The sequence below is a fragment of the Artemia franciscana genome, chromosome 7 (assembly GCF_032884065.1).
Source record: "Artemia franciscana chromosome 7, ASM3288406v1, whole genome shotgun sequence".
NCBI classification, from domain to species: Eukaryota; Metazoa; Arthropoda; class Branchiopoda; order Anostraca; family Artemiidae; genus Artemia; species Artemia franciscana.
This window is the reverse complement of record NC_088869.1, coordinates 46,856,609-46,869,281: the sequence shown is the minus strand read 5'-3', so window position 1 is coordinate 46,869,281 and position 12,673 is coordinate 46,856,609. Positions and strand designations below refer to the sequence as shown.

Below are 12,673 nucleotides of genomic sequence, written 5' to 3'. Positions count from 1 at the left end.
AGTTGACTTTCAGCACAAACGCTTCTTTTCTGTGGTAAGTGGTCAGCTCCAGGAAGCTGGACACAGGAAGCAAGGCACACTGCGTTAACAGTCGCTTTTCGTGAATTGTTTTCGTGAACTGTTGAATAGTTGTTTTTCGTGATACAACACATACAAAAGCAGATAGAGCTTTCACAAACCACAGTAAAATTCCACTATTTGAAAATTGGTGATTCATGATATTCGAAAATTGGTGATTCGTGAATAGCTGAAGAGAAAAGTAACGCATTTGCATCGGGTCTTCAAGCATCTTCAAGTTAATAAGTCACGGGTACCTAAATTCCCAATCACAATCCTTTTCAGTTAAACTTTACAAAGACAAATCAGACTTTTCTTTACTTTTTGGCAGCTATGTCATGAGCCCTTTGGACCATGGTCCGAGCTCTTGAGGCATGTTTCTTCACACAGCTTTGGATGAACTCAGACAAGTTCACAAAACCTAAATAGTTTTGTCTTAGCTCTACAATTGAAAAAGACGAACGGTGCTTTAGTATCCGACTGAGAAAGACGTATATCAACCAACGTTTATAATACGATCATTTGAAACAGACGTCAGTGCATTTTCTTAGTAAGAGACTAAGACGTATATCCAGCCACGTGACAAAGGAATCAGCTTTGATTGGGTTTAGGATATACGTCTTTTTCAAAAAGGAAAGTTGGTAAAAGCAAGAGAATTTGTGGATATACGTCTGTTCAACTTCTAAACCGTTTAACTTAGACAAACATAGATGGCACCAATAGAAAAATAGCGAAAATTTACCGTAGACAGTGCTAATGTCTCAATTTCTTCAAAATGGCCTTTACGTCTGTTTCACAAAAAACGGCTGACCTTATTCGTCCAGCGCCCTTTCAAGGCCCTCTTGACTGCAAAAAATTATTTGGCTAAAAAGGCAATTGCGTAGCGGTTAGAAACAAGTATGGAAAAACATATATTTGTTCTTTTCACGGAAAATCTTTTCCTGGTCTATATTTTGGAAAATAGGCCTACACAAAATGAAATAATGATACCGTTCTTACAAAGTCATCAAATGGATCAGCCAAGCGTACATACACATTGCATAATTTAATATGTCGGTTTTAACAACAACAACAAAATATGTCCTAGCAAAATACTATAGATTACATTTTTTTTTCTCTCCTGCTTGAATGTTTTTAATTTGAAGCCTTGCAACACATCAGTTTGTTATGTATCTAATGAATCAAACTAATGTTCGTGGTAACGAACTGTAGTAAGGAGCGACCCGGCTCAATAATAACCAAAACTCTAAAAAATGGAATATATAAGTTTCATGAAGTTTAGTCTTACCGATCAAAAGTTACGAGCCTAAGAAAATTTGCGTTATTTTAGAAAATAGGGGGAAACACCCCCTAAAAGAATCTTAACGAAAATCGCACCATCAGATTCACCGTATCAGAGAACCCTACTGTAGAAGTTTCAAGCTCCTATCTAAAAAAATGTGAAATTTTATATTTTTTGCCAGAAGGCAGATCACGGATGCGTGTTTTTTTTTTTTTTTTTTTTTTTTTTTTTTTTTTTTTTTTTTTTTTTTTTTTTTTTTTTTTTTTTTTTTTTTTTTTTCAGGGGTGATCGTGTTGACCCAGTTGTCCTAGAACGTTGCGAGAGGGCTCATTCTAACGGAAAAGAAAAGTTCCAGTGCCCTTTTTAAGTGACCAAAAAAATTGGAGGGCACCTAGGCCCCTCCCACGCTAATTATTTTCCCAAAGTCAACGGATCAAAATTCTGAGATAGCCATTTTATTCAGCGTAGTCGAAAAACCTTATAACTATGTCTTTGGGGACGACTTACTCCCCCACAGTCCCCGTGGGAGGGGTTACAAGTTCAAAACTTTGACCAGTGCTTACATATAGTAATGGTTATTGGGAAGTATACAGGCGTTTTCAGGAGGATTTTTTGGTTGGAGGCAGGGGTTGAGAAGAGGGGGATATGCTGGGGGAACGTTCCATCGAGGAATTTGTCATGGGGGAAGAAAATTTCCATGAAGGGAGCGCAGGATTTACTAGCATTACTTAAAAAAAAAAACAATGAAAAAATAAATATGAAAAAGTTTTTTTTCAGCTGGAAGTAAGTAGCAGCATTAAAACTTAAAACGAACAGAAATTATTACTCATATAAGGGGCTCACCTCCTTCTAATACCTCGCTTTTTACGCTAAAGTATTTTTAGTAATTGCAACTATTTATTCTGCGGCTTTTGTGATTCAGGGGTCATTCTTAATGAATTGGGACAAAATTTAAGCTTTAGTGTAAAGAGCGAGGTACTGACGAGGGGGCGAACCCCCTCATATATGTAATAAAAACATAAGAATACAAAAGTTCTTTACGTAAGCTAATTTATAAGTTATGTATAGCTTTTACTTATAAAAAGATTCGTAAAAAATTAAAAGTTCTAGTTGCCTTTTTAATTAACCGAAAATCGGAAGGCAACTATGCTTCCTCCCCCGCTCTTTTTTTCTCAAAATCTTTTGATCAAAATTATGAGAAAGCCATTTAGCCAAAAAAATAAATATACAAATTTCGTTTTAATTATTCCTCTGCGAAGAGCCAAAATCAAAACATGCATTGATTCAAAAACGTTCAGAAATTAAAGAAAAAAAAACAAGTTTTTTAAATGAAAGTAAGGAGCGACATTAAAACTTAAAACGAACAGAAATTACTCCGTATATGAAAGGGGCTTTTCCTTCTCAACGCCCCGCTCTTTACGCTAAAGTTTTTTACTGTTTTAAAATGTAGAGTTAAGAGAAAGAGTCAAACTTTAGCGTAAAGAGCGGGGCGTTGAGAAGGAAAAGCCCCTTTCATATACGGAGTAATTTCTGTTCGTTTTAAGTTTTAATGTCGCTCCTTACTTTCATTTAAAAAACTTGTTTTTTTTTATTTAATCTGATGTAGAATGCAAAAAAGCCTATTCAATTTCCAATAATTTGAAATACTAAACTCGATTTACTAAATTTGATATTTTTGGGAATAGTTAAGACGATTTTTTTTTTTTTTTTTTTTTTTTTTTTTTTTTTTTTTTTTTTTTTTTTTTTTTTTTTTTTTTTTTTTTTTTGCTCTATTGACGGTAAAGATCGAAGTCAGCAGCTTAAAATCTGTATAAGAAGACAGAGCTGGACCCACTCCCCCAAGCTCACACTCTATAATTTATTATTTGCTTAATGTAAAGTGATCGGAGCTTAATAACATGTATTATTCTTTTTCAATTCAATTTATTCAAATAAAAAAATAACGTAACAGCAATAATAATAAAGATCCTGGAAGCGAACTTTTTGAGGACCATAACAACAAAAAATTGAAGATGAAGAAGAGAGAGAAAAAAAAGAAAGAGGAAACATGGATAATTAAAGCAAATTGAATAAGAATTTAGGGAATTATAATATCAAAGTCTAAAATATCAATTTTAGTACATTGTTATACAGCCTGCGAAAACTTGTGGATATCTCGACACTGGAGGGTATTATATTCCATTGAAGTATAGATTTATAAATGGGGGATCGCTGGGCCGAACTAGAGACACACTTTGGGGATAATGAAGGAACGGTTGGATGAAAAAAAAATCTCAGCAAAAATCTCAGCTAAATTTAAAAAAGCAAATATTAAAGATTGTTTGCTAAAATTTTGATTATTCACCATTGATGATGGAAATTTAAATTATTTAATCTTCTTATTTGTGTGTTTGTTTTTGTGTCCCTGTGTCTGGGACGGCCTCCCACGCCCCTCCTGCCTGATATTTATATATTTACTTATCTTTTATGAGTTTTTTTTTTTTCTATTTTATGTGTCTTCTACCGTATTATATTTTGAAATCATTACTACGATGAGATGTTGATGTTTTTTCTTATGTTTTTGCACTGTCCCAGCCTTACGAGCTCTGCTCTCTGTTGGGGCATAATATTGTTTGTGTATTTTTTGAGTTGAATAAAGAAAAAGTTGAAGTTGAAAGTTGAAGTTGAACGGAGACAGAGGTCTTCAGAATTATTACTATTAAAATAAGATAATAATTGGGGAGGAAGATTTTTATGGTAAGCGGAGTATGCAAGGGATAGATTTAATTTTTTGAGGATTTGTTCAAAAGGGATAATACCAAAATCGGAGTACAAGTCCTGGGTGGGATATAGCCGAAAAACTGCTTTGACGGCATGGTTTTGGGCAGATTTTAATTTATTGGTAACTGAAGGATAAGTGTTGCCCCAAACAGATCCGCAGTATGAGATATATGGGTAAATAAAAGAGTTATAAAGAGTGACAAGGATATCGGGAGGAAGAAAATAATTCACGCGATTTATTATACTTACCTGTCGCAAGATTATGGCTCTGATGTAGGACACATGTGTTGCAAATCATAGGGAGGAGTCTATGTGGACGCCAAGAAACATGGCAACTTCGACCTGTGGGAGGAGATTGGTAGAATATTTTAGGCCAAGTGCTTGCTGAGCTTCATTTTTTTGTAAGGGGTTCGAAATAATACAACCTGACTTTCCTTGCTGTTAATGGTCATGCAGTTAACGAGACACCACTCATGTACTCTATTCAGAAGGGTTTGAGTAGAGGCGATGACGGATGGTAAATTAGGACCGGTGATGGAAAATTTACTATCGTCAGCAAAAAGTACTGGGTGCACTGATGGACCCAGGTCCGTAACCAAATCATTAATATAAAGGAGAAAAATTATTGGACCAAGAACAGAGCCCTGTGGGACGCCCCTCCGGACAGGTAGGGGATGTGAAGTCACCCTGCCTAGACTCACACTTTGTACTCTACCAGAGAGATAAGAGCCTAACCATGAGAAAGAAACTCCACGAATCCCTAAGTTGTTGGGTTTACTTACTAAAACAGCGGGATCAACCATATCAAAGGCCTTAGAAAAATCCAGAAATAAGCCCGATACAGTATTTTTAAGGTCAAGTTGGGAACGTATAAACTGTGTGGCGTCTATTAGTGCATGGGCAGTTGAAAATCTGGAACGAAAGCCATATTGATGAGGAGAAATCAATAAATCTGAAGAATGAATCCCAAATAAAAAGGGAGAAAGACGTCGGAATATAATTCTCTCGAGCTCTTTAGGTATAACTGGGAGAAGTGAGATTGGACGATAATTACTTATCTCAGACGGATCGCCTTTTTTATGAATCGGAATAACAATTATTATTTCTGGGAAGACTCCATTGGTCATAGACAGGTTTGCTATGTGCATAATGTGTTCACAAACATAGGAAGATACAGTCCTAAGAAGCTTATTACTTATACTTATTACTTATGTTTAAACTTTCACTTTAAAGTTTAAAGTAAAAGACGAATTACGGTTGTCATACATTCGAGAAAAATCTGTGAAATAAGTAAGAATCTAATATGAGTTTTTTTTACCAATTTTTTGAAAGTGTCAGTTGGGGGAAAAGGTTTTTCCCCACCCATGCCTAGATTTTGGAAAGTACCTGTTTATGATTTCAATAAAAAATATTTTTGGCGTTTTCATTAAAAATTTCATTGAATAGGAAATTTGTTTTCATTGAAAAATATCACTCTTTCTCCCAAATTAAGTTTCCGTCATGGCTGTTTTATTCTTGTCTTAACTATTGTGGCATTATGTTCCAAGATTTTTTTACATGTAAAACAACATACTGTAAGCAAACGACATGTTTGTCAGTTTTTCAACCACTTTCTGGGGTGACATATATATATGTATATATATCTATATATATAAAAATAAGTTGTCTGTGTGTGGATCTGTGGATCAGGTGACGTCACCTGAAAAAACTGGATCAGGTGACAAAACTGAAAACTGAAAAAACTAAAAAAAGGCAAAAACTACAAAAAAAACTAAAAACTAATAAAAAAAATAAAAAAGCTAAAAAACTAAAAAAACTAAAAAAAGGCAAAAACTACAAAAAAAACTAAAAACTAATAAAAAAGCTAAAAAACTAAATAAACTAAAAAAAGGCAAAAACTACAAAAAAAACTAAAAACTAATAAAAAAATAAAAAAGCTAAAAAACTAAAAAAACTAAAAAAACTAAAAAAAGGTAAAAAACTAAAAAAACTAAAAACTAAAAAAATCTAAAAAAAAGGAAAAAACTGAAAAATAAGCTAAAATAAAGGTAAAAACCAATAAAAAACTAAAAAAAAAACTGAAAAAACTAAAAAAAGGCAAAAACTACAAAAAAAACTAAAAACTAATAAAAAAAGTAAAAAAGCTAAAAAACTAAAAAAACTAAAAAAAGGTAAAAAACTAAAAAAAATAAAAAATGAAAAAAAATAAAAAAAAGGAAAAAACTGAAAAATAAGCTAAAATAAAGGTAAAAACCAATAAAAAACTAAAAAGAAAAAAAGGAAAAAACTAAAAAAAATTTTCATCTAAAAAACTAAAAAAAACTAAAAAAGGTAAAAACTAAAAGAACTAAAAAAGAAAAAATAAAATGACGACACTCAAAGAGAAAGCGACCAGGACAAAAGGAATGTTCGATTAGCAATCAACAAAGCACCGGGACACAGGGAGTATAAATGACGACCAGGACATAAGTAAAAAAAAAACTAACAAAACTAAAAAGAAGGTAAAAACTACAAAAAAACTAAAAAGAAAAAAACTAAAAAAAGGCAAAAACTACAAAAAAAACTAAAAACTAATAAAAAAGCTAAAAAACTATAAAAACTAAAAAAAGGCAAAAACTACAAAAAAAAACTAAAAACTAATAAAAAAAATAAAAAAGCTAAAAAACTAAAAAAACTAAAAAAAGGTAAAAAACTAAAAAAACTAAAAACTAAAAAAACTAAAAAAAAGGAAAAAACTGAAAAATAAGCTAAAATAAAGGTAAAAACCAATAAAAAACTAAAAAAAAACTAAAAAAACTAAAAAAAGGCAAAAACTACAAAAAAAACTAAAAACTAATAAAAAAAGTAAAAAAGCTAAAAAACTAAAAAAACTAAAAAAACTAAAAAAAGGTAAAAAATTAAAAAAAATAAAAAATAAAAAAAAACTAAAAAAAAGGAAAAAACTGAAAAATAAGCTAAAATAAAGGTAAAAACCAATAAAAAACTAAAAGAAAAAAAGGAAAAAACTAAAAAAAATTTTCATCTAAAAAACTAAAAAAAACTAAAAAAGGTAAAAACTAAAAGAACTAAAAAAGAAAAAAAAAAAGGAAAAAAATCTAAAAACTAATAAAAAAACTAAAAAATCTAAAAATCTAAATAAACTAAAAAAGAAAAAAAAAGGAAAAAAATAAAGGAGAAAAACAAAACTAAAAAACGAATGTATATACAGACCGGGACACCGGGATACAAATGACGACCGGGACACCGGGACAGGGAATGGTCGATTAGCAATCACCATCAACAAAGCTCAAGGGCAATCATTAGAATCATGAGGTATAGATCTGAATACAGATTGTTTTCCCATGGACCATTATATGTTGCATGTTCAAGAGTCGGTAAACCTGACAATCTATTTATATGCAAAGACAATGGGACAGCAAAGAATGTTGTATATTCGCAAGTTTTACGTAGTTAAAACCATATATATATATATATATATATATATATATATATATATATATATATATATATATATATATATATATATATATATATATATATATATATATATATATATATATATATATATATATATATATATCTATATTCACAGGTGGGACATAGGGACACAACTACAATGGCGCGTAACGACTTACGCGCGCGGGGGGGCTTGGGGGGGGCGCGAAGCGCCCCCACCAATTAGGTGTTGGGGTGGCGCGAAGCGCCACCCCAACAGCTAGTATATATATATATATATATATATATATATATATATATATATATATATATATATATATATATATATATATATATATATATATATATATATATTTGTGTGTGTGTGTTTGCTAAAGCGTAAAAATTGTATAATCATTTCTGTGTATCTCTTTTTGTCTCTCTTTCTCCTTTTTATAACAAGACTATTAGGGTAACCTAGGCACTTCAAGTCCATTAGCTGCCATTGGGAAGGAAACTTGATTGTATTTTAATACTCTTTTAGATAGCAATGACGTTGGATAGATACAGACTTTACGAAATACGTAGGTATCAGAAATCAGTATCGAATGTTCTTTTGTTAAGGATGGAACATTTTTCTTTGAAAAAAGCTATTTAAAATATTACAATTTTTTTGTTGTGACAAGGTATGGAGGAAGAGGTTTTTTTTACCAGTTCCTCAGAGGACAAATTTCAAGATGTGTTCTTGGGGTCGGTTTTAAGTTGTTTTCGAATAAAAGAAAGGTAGAAATACGTTTTACACCATGTTCAGAACTGTCAAAATCTGTAACGTTTGAATTTTTCTGTAAAGTATTTTTCTTATGAGTATAACCAGGACTGACCTGGGAGGGGGAGATAGGTGTAAGCATTTGAAATTGTTTGTCTTCAAAATTCAGTTTATGTAGTTATTTAGTCCCTCCTGGGAAAAAGTCTGCCTTGAAAAAACTTTGTTTTACCTAACGAGAGGCCTTGAAATGCATGTACCAAGACTTCTTTGTAACCAAATGTCAAAAGCTGTTCCTTAAGCTCATAAAACGAACCCTCTTTGCCATTCTAAGCTATATTTTGGCTTTTTTTGAAATTTACTGCAACCAAAGTATTTTCTCTTTGCTGCTTTTAGCTGTTATATGTCTTGCAATTCTTCTCAGATTACACTTTCTGGACAACATATTTATGTGTTTTGTGGTAATAATATTAATGATAATAATCGTTTAATTACCAACTGTTTAAAAAAGATTATAGCGGAACAGAACAAAGAGAACAAGAAAAAGAAATCCACTTTCACTCTATCTTCCACAGAACTAAGGATCGGCACTCAAATATGTAATAGTGTATGGTAATTGGAAAACAGCGTAGGCCAACTTTGAGCACTGAACTATCCTGAATGCTAGACTATTGTTTGGATACCTCTGACTGACTATATTTTCAAAGTTAGAAATTCTGATAACGCTTGGTTGTGTACAGTAGATATTTTTCGTACTTATAGTGGTATATTCTTGTTTTTCCACTGTGTCAGTGTAAGTGCATGGGATGCGCCTACCGGCCAGATAGATTACATGTGGCTGGTAAACTGAACAACATATTGGGACCGAAGATGGCTCTGGAGTTGCGTCCGTGATTTGGTGCTACAGACCCTTAAGAACGTTCAAATATAATTTAATAGTGTGTTTGTTACAGCATAGTATTGATAAAGTAGTTTTTATAAAAGAATGTAAAATTATCCACTAGTTGCAGACACATTTGCTACTTCTTAGCTCATTGCAATCCTCAAATCCAATTGTGTGTTAATTTGTTTGCAGAGAAAAGCTAAAATATCCACCTTCTATTTCATTTCTGTAGGACTACAGTAATATATATATATATATATATATATATATATATATATATATATATATATATATATATATATATATATATATATATATATATATATATATATATATATATATATATATATATATATATATATATATATATGTATATATTGTGAAAATTGCGAAATAGCACTTTAGAGTCACTCAATTAGAAAAGAATATAAAACCTCTTTTACTTATTATTGTTACTACTTTTTCTTCCTCTTTCTTCCAACTTCTGCTTTATTCCCGTAAGTAATCCCAGAATATGTCAAGAAAGTAATCTATTATCTGATTACAGTTGGAACATCATTTACATGTTGTTTCAAAGCATGGTATCGGTACTAAATACCATGTCTACTACTGTGTAATCTACTATGGTGCTATTTACTATCCTGCAGTAATATATGCCTTGTGGAAGGACACAGAACAACCACTCCCCTAAAAGGACATATATTAAGCTCGCCAATTGCAGTTTTACTAGCTTTTTCTTTCTTTTCTTCTGTTTTGTTCCAGTAATTGTCATGAAGTAAGAGTTCCCTTCTAGTATGAACAAATTTTTATCACCTCTTTTTCTACTTTATTCTCTTAAGTAATCCGATATTCCAATTTCTAAATCTGATAATAAAGTATAATCTAGGTAACCCACTTATGCTTCTTCTCGGTAACTTCGTAAGCTACCGGTAACCAATATACAGGTCTCGGAATTAGTCCCTGAAGTCCCTTAGCTCCCCCAAAAGTCCTAAAATATGCTGTGTGTGAGGATGATATTTTAAAAATTGAAGCATGATATATTTTAGAACCTCTTTAGATAATATAGCTTTTCCACAAATCCGGTTTTACTGAGCTATTGGTTACAACATTGCAATTCAGGAAGAAGCAACAAAACAGTGGGAACTTGGATTGTGGCCAAAGTGTCTATTAACTATTGTAAACATAGGCAGCTAATAACAGCAGAAAATTGGCCTATATGATGGGTTACACTGTGGTTCCGTTCAAGGATAGAGAGTAACATTTGCCTATAGGGTGGTTGGTATGCATTGGTCATATTGTTGTAACGTTCAAGGATAGATGATTTCCTTTAGCTTCATAAAGTGAACCATACCAGTATTAATTTGTTCGAATTGACTTGTCTCTTGGTTGGCCTGTATGATGCAAGGGTTTTTGAGAATGCCAGAAAAAGACATGCGTCCCATAAAATAGTTGAATTCAGCGGGTCTCAACAAGGTGGCTGACGTTCGGTCCTGCTGTTTGCTGATTGGTTGATCAGCAAAATACTGACGATAATACGCCAGCCCTCTTGGAGTGTTTTTGGCAATATTTGCCATCAGAAAAACTTTCAAAGAATGTTGCGTTGTCAGCAAAGTACCTAAAGATTGTCAGCTACCTAAAAAGGAAAGATACTTGCAGAACTCGAACTCCTGCATGTATTGCCTGAGCTTTTTACGAAATTCACTGCAGCGCTTCAGAAGAACAAAGCCCATGTGCACGCTCTTCATGCCAAGCTGAAAAACTTTCTTCTCACTTTTTTGGTGAGACTTCTGAAACTCGACCAGGGTCGTACCCAGGATTTTTTTTTCGGGGGGGGGGGAGGGTTACAAAAGGATTGTTTTTCCGTGGGGGAAGGTTTACAGTTTTTTTGTAAAAATGCATCAAAAAATTTTTTATATTCATTTTTGTTACGTTTTTGAAAGTCGGACGGAGATTCTTTTTTTGGGAGGGGGAGGTGGGCTTCCAACCAGGAAGAAGCGCTTCATCTCTTCTAAAAGCCTCCTCAAAGTGCTTAGGTGCCCGATCTCATGGAAAGGAAATGAGCTAGAAGACTATTAGGTATAGTTATGCTTGCTTGAGAGATTCCAGTTGGAGTAACTTTTGACGATGTTTGAAGTGAGTGGATATTGCTGCAAACCGAGAACTCGATAGAACCAACGCCATCGCGTGTCTACCATTACGGACATCAAATCTTCTCTAAGACAGATACTTTTGATGGCTAAAAGCATATGCTTTTGTTGATGCTTATAAAGCTGCATTGACATTATTGCACGGCTCTGTTGACGCAGAGAAGGGTTTTTCGCTCACAGGAACACTTCTTCCGTCGGACAGAGTCTCCAGAGTCCTGAAAACACAGCTGTGTGTGATAAACGAATTGAACACATACTGAGGCAAACCCGAAAGGTTTCCCTATTCCCAAAGAATTGTTGACTTTGACTAGGTTGGCATGGTCAAAACACCATGACTATTTGGAGAGCGAGGTAAAGGAACAAGCTGCTGAACAAAGCGTCCAAGAGAAAGGAAGAGAACTGAGCCTAGTTGATATCTCTAGCAATAAAAGAAAAAGCTAGATAGACTTGTGGAATCATTGTAAGAAAAATGAACAATTGTTGACGCCCTCTTGAAAGAGGCTACCGATTGTTTACGGAAAGCAGTGGCGTCAAAGGATTACGCGGACATCACCTTGGCAAATTCTCTACTAGATAGTGTCTTGAAAACTCGAGAAGACGGAAAAACGAAACTGATGGAAAAGAGTGGGCTGAAAAGGACATGCAAAAGAAGAATTCAGACCTCATTAGGATGTTCACCAAGCTCTTGCATGTTAGCTTTGCATGTTGAAGTCTCATGGATTTTTTTTTTTTTTCTGGTCTTGAAGTTACTTTCCCTTTTTAGTTTTAAATGAACATAGCTGAAAATTTGAAAAAAAAAAACATGGAGAAACAAAGACGACTGACACGTCTCATGGGAAAATTAGCCGATGCTCATGTATATGATGATTCTTCGAGTGACTTGGTCACCGTTTCTGATTCATAAGCAAAGGAATATTTTAGTCATGAATAGTAATCAAAATCTCTTCCCGCTTTGGTCCCTATTGGTCCCTTTTTTCAACCCTAAAAGTTTCTTGACAGGTTGTCTAGTCCCTTTTCTATTGAGCATGAATCATTCCGAGCCCTGTATGTATTAGGAAATACTACTGTACACCCACTCTCCTTGAATAGTATGTGAAGACATTTAGTAATTGCAGATTTATTTCCACTCTTTTCTTCCTTTTTTTTGTTGTGTTTTTTTCACTTTTGTAATCTCACTGTTTGTACTCTCAGAATATATCTGTGCTTCTTGTGATTACACAGTTCAGTTTATTCTTGCTAGCCGTGGATTAATTATATTTTATAATAACTTATACGGAGGAGCATATATTAACTTATATTAACTGCAAATGCTCTTTATGTCTTCTCATTTTTATCGGGATTGAAAG

General features: G+C 33.1%; 1 protein-coding gene across 3 annotated transcripts in view; it reads left to right on the top strand.

Moving 5' to 3' along the window:
- Window positions 1-12,673, top strand: part of LOC136029381 (uncharacterized protein CG43867-like) — a gene marked incomplete in the record, with an annotated part of 290,632 nt that overhangs the window by 202,015 nt on the left and 75,944 nt on the right.